Genomic DNA, 8,238 nt, shown 5'->3' with positions numbered 1-8,238 from the left:
CCTCGTTTTCTTTTCTCCTTTTTGTAAGACTTGGTGATTTCTATTAATGGAAATCGGAGAGGAAACTCTCTTTTTATAAAAAAAAAAGTATTCAGGGCGGCTGATGTTCCAGCCCACTTGTGTGCTAAACATGCACGCTCACTTGTGGTCACCGAGAGTTGGTTAGACTCGGTTCCGTCTTTTTATGGCTTACTGTCTTAGAAACACTTTTGTTGAACAAAGCTCTCCGAGATTTCTCAGAAAAAAGTATGACTTTCAGTAGGAATAGCATTTTCGATTGGTAAAACCTTTTTTTTACGTCTGTGGTAATGCGTTTTGTCCGGCAGCAAAGCATTTTGTCTCCCGGTCCCACCTTTCCACTCACTCACTCTCTAGCCCTCTGTTGCGTCCTCCGCCGCGGCAGCCCACTCCCCCGTCGTCGCCGCGGCGCCTCCCGACAACGATTTCGACCACACCTACGAGGCGCCCCATGTCACCTTCGGCTTCCTCCGAGGCGGCTTCGGCGCCGCCGCCGAGGCTCCCCCCTTGCAGTTGCAGCCCTCTGCCTTCGCCTACCGCAGCGCCCTGCCGCCGTCGTCGTTCAAGCAGGCCCCCCGACAGGAGCGAACCTCGGCCGTGAGCTCGCCGTCATTATCGGGTAGGTACCCAAGGGCAGGCGGTACAGGCTTGATCTGAACCCATAGCTGCCCCCCACCTCCACGCGTTCTTCCAGTGCCGTTCGTGCCCACCTGCTCTGCTCATCGCACGGAAGGTGCTCGGCAGAGTGCTTCTACGCACAAAGCTCATCCACTGTTTCTACTTTCTACTAGAAAAGATTAGAGTTATTTTTTTAGGACAAGACACAAGGAGTAGATTAGAGTTATCAGGTTGTCGATTTGTGTTTGTGTTTTGAGGTGCTTGATTGCTTGTGCAGGGTTCGTAGCAAATTGATACAACACTGACATAGGTATTAGGGTGCCATGAAATTTTGTTTGGAAAGACAAGTTGCGTTCAAACAATTACTCAACCAAAGATTACCATTCAACTTGAACTAGTCGATCATTTTTAAGGTTTATGTCAGCTTGGAGACCACTTTATCCTTTGAAAGACTGCCTGCGTCATGTATTCTGTTTTGACGGAACAAGCCATGTATTGTTATGTTTCTGAAATTGTACTATAATGCTTATGGTTGGAAATGCAGTGGTAGCTTTACGTGTTGGTTTATATCTGATTAATGTGCATGGTTGCAATATATTTTGATACTTATTTTTACTCTGATTAAATTGATATAGGACTTCGTAACCACTGGGCTGAACATGGAAGATCTTTGTAAACCTATATTATAAGAACTTTTTTTGGTGTCGCACTAACATTTTTGTTGTGCCATATGTGCATCAATGTAGGTAACATATTCCCACATGATGGAATGGTTAGTAGTGCTCGGGGTGGAGATGGAGAGATCGGACATGTCTTTATCAGTGAGCACACAATCAGACGGTGGTGGAGGAGGGTGTGAGTGGGGCAATGGCAACGGCATCTTGAGCCTCTTGGCACAAAAAGCCAACATACTGAAAATCAGTTTTTGGCGCATGGTCCGTGACATATTCAAGTTCAAGAACGATGCTTTGACGTAAGCAGTCCAGTCCCTCAGTTCTTGTGTGCATTTTTACTACTTCCATTTGTAGCTGGACATTTAGATATTCCTTGTGTTTATATATGATAACAATGTACTCGTTGGTACGACCTTTGGAATGAAGGTACCTGGAGCACCAAGAACATAACCCCGATCTGGATCGTACTGAGACATTGGGGCAATTCATTCAGTCGCAAGGATATTCCCTACTATTTCAAGAGGCTTATCTTGTACTGCTTCTAATCTACTTGCTTACACCCTTTTTAGTGTGTCGATCAACCCTTCATTTTGGAAAAATATCAGATTAGGATTTCTGTATTCAATTTTTGATTTTCATGTTCTTTGAACAGTCTAAAACTATGAAAGAGAAACTACAATTTTCAATTAATTATTGATGAAAGTCCAGATGAAATATTCTAGTTCTAACTAAAATCTGGGTTGACTACTTAATGGCTAGTACGTTTTCCCACCAACATTGGTGCAGTGCAGGGGGCGGTAATTAAGGCTGATTATTTGCAGTTTGAGTTGGTGACACAAAAAATATATTTGGTGCAGATTCCAGTCTGTGCAGGCCTGTGGTCATCTTCATCAGAAGGTGTTCTGAGCTTGTCTGCTTTCTTCGTGCTATCATTTTTCCGCAACCATGACCTTCTTCAGGTGCCCAACTACTTTGTATACATGTTCCATTCCCATTGCATTTGCATGCTTAATTCGTCTTTGTGCATTTGAAAGCTGATTAAGTAGCTGCTCTCTCAGCTGTTTCGTTACCCTCAGTTGCCCACTGTCAAGGCTCGTTCGGAGTCCTTTGTAGACAAGGTACTTATTGCAACCCATGTAGGCGACAACAGGGCCACACATGATCTCTGTTTATTACACTCTCTAGGCTTTAGCTGCAGCCAAATGTTGGGAATTAACTAGTGCAACTATTGCGCACACGCAGGTAAAAGGAGCTTTGGAAAGCATGGGATGTCGAATTAAAACCAGCTGTCGGGTCAAATCAGTTTCAAGTTTTGGTGGAGGTACATACAGGCACTATTGCTAATGCCGAACTATAAGTTGATTGTGTGGGAGTACAAACAATGTGTCTGTATCCTATTATCTTGGCATTAACTGAAACAATATCTTGGCACCGGCAGCTGGCTACAGAGTCTTGGAGAATGATGGTTCAGAGGAAACATACGACAGTGTCATCCTTGGGACCCATGCACCTAATGCTCTCAAAGTACTAGGAGCTGAAGCTACACATGACGAATTGAAAATTCTAGGTGCTTGTCAGTATGTCCAAAGGTAAAGCCTACCTACAATTGCTCAATGAACGCATAAATAAAGTTTGAGCTGATGTACTAATTGTCTGACACATTTATGCTGCAGGGATATATACCTCCACCGCGATCAAAATTTGATGCCCCGGAATTCGTCGGCATGGAGCGCCTGGAATTTCCTGGGGACAACTAGCAGGGGTTTTTCTGTTACATACTGGCTAAACCATATTCAGGTAAATTCTGTGGTTTCATATACAGGGTTTGTTATAATGAATTAACTGTATTGATTATATATTTCTTGACGAAAGGGCCATGCCCTGGCTTTATTACGACGCTGAAACCATTTTGTACATCAGCGTTACATGTCCTGAGGACTAGGCATCCCCAGCAAAAAGAAAGAACGAAAGGATAAAGTCATTTCTGCATAGCAATACAGCCATATTTTAATTACGTTAGAACACACTGTAGAGCTGGCTCACATAATAACAGCAAAATGGAAGCTTCAGCCTAACCCCTCCAGCAGAATGAATGGATTGCTTAATTATTAATTGTGGTATCTTTTTCTTTTTTGTTGTACTTGTAGAAAATTGAATCTGTCAGGCCTTTCCTAGTGACACTCAACCCCCCTTGTGTTCCGGATCATGTACTGCTTAAATGGTCTACAAGCCTTCCTGTTCTGTCTGTGGCTGCGGCGAAGGCTTATCTTCAGCTTGATCAGATCCAGGGAAAGAGAGGAATATGGTTCTGCGGGGCATATCAAAGTAACCTGTGTAATTTCAGTTTGTAGATAAATTGTTCAATAGACATTTACTACATTAAAGTTAGTTGTGAAATGATCTAAAGAACACTAGGTCTCAAATGTCTCTTCTGCCTTGGATAACAGGTCACGGCTTCCATGAAGACGGATTGAAGGTATTTGCATGCACAACCTCTCCGTTCTCTTTTCGACCTGTCCAGCATAGTGAACCATACTGTTATGTGCTAAATTAGCAACGTCTAACAAAGCTAAACATAAATAAGTTGCAATTACATAATTCAGAATGACCATTTCATGAAATAGACATGTGAGGTCTATTTGTATTGGACATATTGAATCGATGCAGGCTGGGAAAGCAGCAGCTCAAGGTTTGCTTGGAAAGAAGTGTGAGCTTCGGCTAAACCCAAAGCAGTTGATTCCATCATGGACCGAGGCTGGGGCGCGCCTTCTAGTTGCAAGATTTTCAACCAATATATATCCATCGGCAACTTGATGTGAGTCCTTGTATGAGTCGACATACTATGCGACGTTTAATTATGACTGTTTTTCACCTCATAGTTTTCATGCAGATTTGTCGAAGAGGGAGGAAGTGTGTTCAGCTTCGGTAAAGCTTGTGACAAATGCAGTGTAAAATCTGTCATGCGAGTTCATGACCCCTTGTTCTATTGGAAGGTTATCTTATATTCTCTTTCTGCCTACACATGCATTTATTTGTTTTTCTGATTGGTGATGTGTCCATACGCGATTCTTAATTTCTTACATACTCCACTGAATTTCTGTACCTAACTCTCTCATTTGAACCACATGTGTTTGTCCTGTCTCTCTCATGGCTGTCAGGTTGCAACAGAAGGAAACCTTGGCTTGGCAGAAGCCTATATTAACGGTTGTTTCTCTTTTCTTGACAAGAGAGAAGGCCTTCTGAATCTTCTCCTGGTAAAACTATATTATAGTCCATGAGCCTATTGGTAGCCATTTCTTCTTCATTACAGATCAAATCAATGATCTATTTCTTTGCAGATACTCATTGCTAACAGAGATGAGCGTAGGAACCGCCGTACTACTGGAAAAAGGTTCTGAAACATTTAATTGACCACTAAATTCATATGAATTGACCACTAGTATCTTTGAATCTATGTGTTTGTGACTAATCATGTATATAAAATTGTTTGGTTTGCAGGGGTCGGTGGACACCCTTGCATGTAATAGCTTGGTTGGCACATACTAAATACTTTTTCGGCCAAGCCTCAAGGAAGAACACTATGACACAATGTCGTCGAAACATCTCTCAGCACTATGATCTTGTCAGTACTCATGTCTCTTCTTTTGTGTTCCAAACCTTATAAAAAGATTTTTCATCATTCATTACTTGCATGCATCTGTGCATACCAAATATACTAATAGTTCTGTCTTTCTTCTCATGTATGTGTGCAGAGTAACGAGTTTTTCTCACTTTTTATGGATAGATCGATGACTTACTCTTGTGCGATTTTCAAGGTTTGTAAATCTTTTGCTTTTTTTGTGCGGCTTGTAAATTGTGTAGAGTAGTTTTATTAATTCATGGATTAAATTAAATTGGTAGATGGAGAATGAAAGCTTAGAAGCAGCCCAGGAACGTAAACTTAGCCTACTAATCAAAAAGGTAATACTACCATATCTCCAGAGGTTGTATCATTTGATTGATTACTGGTTAGACAACGTTGTAAACAACTGAACATGATCTGATGGTACTTCAACTTTGCAAAATGCACAATTAACCAAAGGCTAAAGTCGAGAGGGGACATCATGTTCTTGATATCGGTTTCGGCTGGGGAAGTTTAGCGATACAAGTGGTTAAGCAAACTGGCTGCAAATACACCGGAGTCACTTTGTCAGAGGAGCAGCTTAAATATGCGGAGGGAAAAGCAAGAGAAGCTGGCTTAGAGGTTAGTTCTATGTTACTCCCTCCTTTACACAATACCTGTCCAGTTTAATAGTTTATCAGTAGTAACTACCATTTCACCAATATGTGTTCATTGAGAAAGTGTAGTGCGAGTACTTAAGCCTTTTTATCTTCTACCCCTCCAGCCTTTATTGTAATTGGTGATATGAAGATGTGAGAATAATATGTCATTTGATAGCATGGCCTGATTTTGCCAATAACTACATTTAGTTTTTGTTGCTGCCTGTGTTTTTTGTTTTGAAAGAACGGCCCCCCTCATCAATTTCCATTAGAAAAACCACCCAAACCACATGTTGAAGTGTATATGTGGATTGCCTAACCCTTTCCATCAATTGCAAAACTACCTACTTATTAGAGAGCCAGCAACAGCCCAAAACAATTCTCAGGATCAAAAGGCATGCCATAGTAAGCATCCAAACACTACCATTTCGGAAGTTTTTTCATCACTACAGGACACACTTTATCATGGGCTTCCTAGGCGGCGCATCATGTTGGACCTTAAACAGCTTTGACTGGAGGCGATTGATCTAGTAACTTTACTTCTAAGCCGTTAAAACTTGTGTAATTATGCTGGTCTACGTAATCAATGGTCATATGTTTTGATTTTTTGTGAGATTTTCTAGCACAACTAATATATTTTTTCTGCCTAGCCCGTTATGTACTTTAAATATATGCAGCACATATAATATAGACATGCACAAAGAATTGTCCCCAGCTTACTTCCTCAGCGTGAAATCCTAGCTAACAATTCTACTGTCTGTCGTTATTAATTTTTAGGACCACATAACTTTTCTGCTGTGCGACTACCGTAAAATACCACCGTGCAAGTATGACGCAATCATAAGCATGTAAGTGTTACTATATTACGGCTGGGCGCTGTGACTTCGACAATACCCCTGTGCATTGTTATACTTATGTATTCCTCTTCTGTGAATCAGCTGTATGATTGAACATGTTGGCCATGAATACTTGGGCGAATTTTTTGCCTGCTGCGAGTCTTGGCTGAAGATGGCATAATGGCCCTGCAGGTTAGTGCATGACAAATATCACTGTTAACAACTAAGTGTATTTCCAAACAACAACCAATTAGTATATGCCTCATTTTGGTGCACAAGAATGAGGTTTAAGCCTTATTCTTTTGGATTGTTAGAAAACCCCAATGAAACTTACTCCTTCCTATCCAAGCAAGACCTTAGGCTTACATGATCATGAACTAACCATTTTCTGTATATACATGTGTTTTTAGTTCATCTCAGTTCCAGACGAACGGTATGAGCAATACAGAAGAAAGCCAGACTTCATAAAAGAGTACATATTCCCTGGTGGTTGCCTTCCTTCTTTGTCCCGTGTAATGTCTGCCATGACCACATCTTCGAGGTTCAGGTACGTTTTACATCAATTGATCGATGCTTGATTGGTCACTTCATGGTCATGGATGGATCTCCATTGATTAAACCCTCCCTAATCTTGTTGCACACTGGGTGTAGCATAGAGCATGTCGAGAATATTGGGCCCCATTACTACACAACTCTGATGTGCTGGATGGACAACTTCACTGCCAACAGAGAGTAAGTACCATTTGTCATTCAGTATAGAAGAATGGTGGTGTCCAGTTAATTAGGAAAAACTTGACGACAACAAGAGTAGCTCATACATCATAGGTTCATTGAGAAAGTAAATTTGCTGTGATGATTATATAGTATTAATATCTTATCGCTTTCTTTTTCTTGCAGTAAAATTTTGGCCCTGGGTTTTGATGAGAAGTTCATGCGTATATGGGAGTACTACCTCATATTCTCTGCGGCTTGTATGAAGGCACGGGCACTTGGAGATTACCAGGTACGTACGTGTTTTTCTTGAGAAAGACCTTCACAGGTGATTTTCACACTTCAAAATATAGTGACCATTAGTTTGAAACTTCGACCAAAATTACGTCTGAACCTGCACCTTTGTGGAATGGAGGTACTACTCCATGTACTGATTGTGATGATGCCTGATTGGCTGACATTGTATATGCTATATGCAGGTTGTTTTCTCTCGCCCAGGCAACCGTCGGCTAGACCAGCCTTTGGCTAAAGCCTAAAGGCAACTTAACCTTCTCCGTTCAGCTGTCGAACTGTTACTTTTCGATAGCCTACGACCTTTTAATAAGTCAGCCCTGGAATGATTCGTTCAGACAGGCAGCCTAGCTAATAAACCAGGTGGTGTGGCGATCTACCTTCTTGTTTTAATCATGCAATCTTTAGTTTTTCATGGAAGTGTATTGTTACCTCTATCAATAAACTTGTATGTGCGTATGTGCTCCGCAAGTGGTACCTTAGTCTTGTTCCTAGAATTTGAGAATTGTATGGAATACTAAGTGGTTTGTTGCTTTAATATCTACCAGAAAGAGTTGATTTCCTTGTTTGTAACTTCTCAATCTGTTCCTGTTTGATATTAAGGAAAACATGGATGATGTTACTCCTCCCCCCTTACGAGTTGAAGAAGTGAAGCCTAAGGGCATCTCTAGTCGAACCCTGAAACCTAAACCTCCCAAAACCAGCCCCAGTAATTAAATCCCAAAAAAGACTGGATATTGGGTGGCTGGTTCCTAATCACCCCGTAAAAATTGAACCTCCAAAACACAATATTAACTGCAATTCTGCCGCATTGTGCATCCATATGAACA

At 41.3% G+C, this 8,238-nt stretch overlaps 1 pseudogene; it reads left to right on the top strand.

Annotated features, from left to right (window-relative positions):
• The first annotated feature begins 380 nt into the window (after positions 1-380).
• On the top strand, positions 381-7,981 carry LOC119368798 (annotated as a pseudogene).
• Positions 7,982-8,238: the final 257 nt, after the last annotated feature.

Source organism: Triticum dicoccoides, chromosome 2B (genome assembly GCF_002162155.2).
Source record: "Triticum dicoccoides isolate Atlit2015 ecotype Zavitan chromosome 2B, WEW_v2.0, whole genome shotgun sequence".
In the NCBI taxonomy this organism is placed as follows: domain Eukaryota; kingdom Viridiplantae; phylum Streptophyta; class Magnoliopsida; order Poales; family Poaceae; genus Triticum; species Triticum dicoccoides.
The sequence above is the reverse complement of the archived record's forward strand: the minus strand, read 5'-3'. Positions and strand labels throughout refer to the sequence as shown.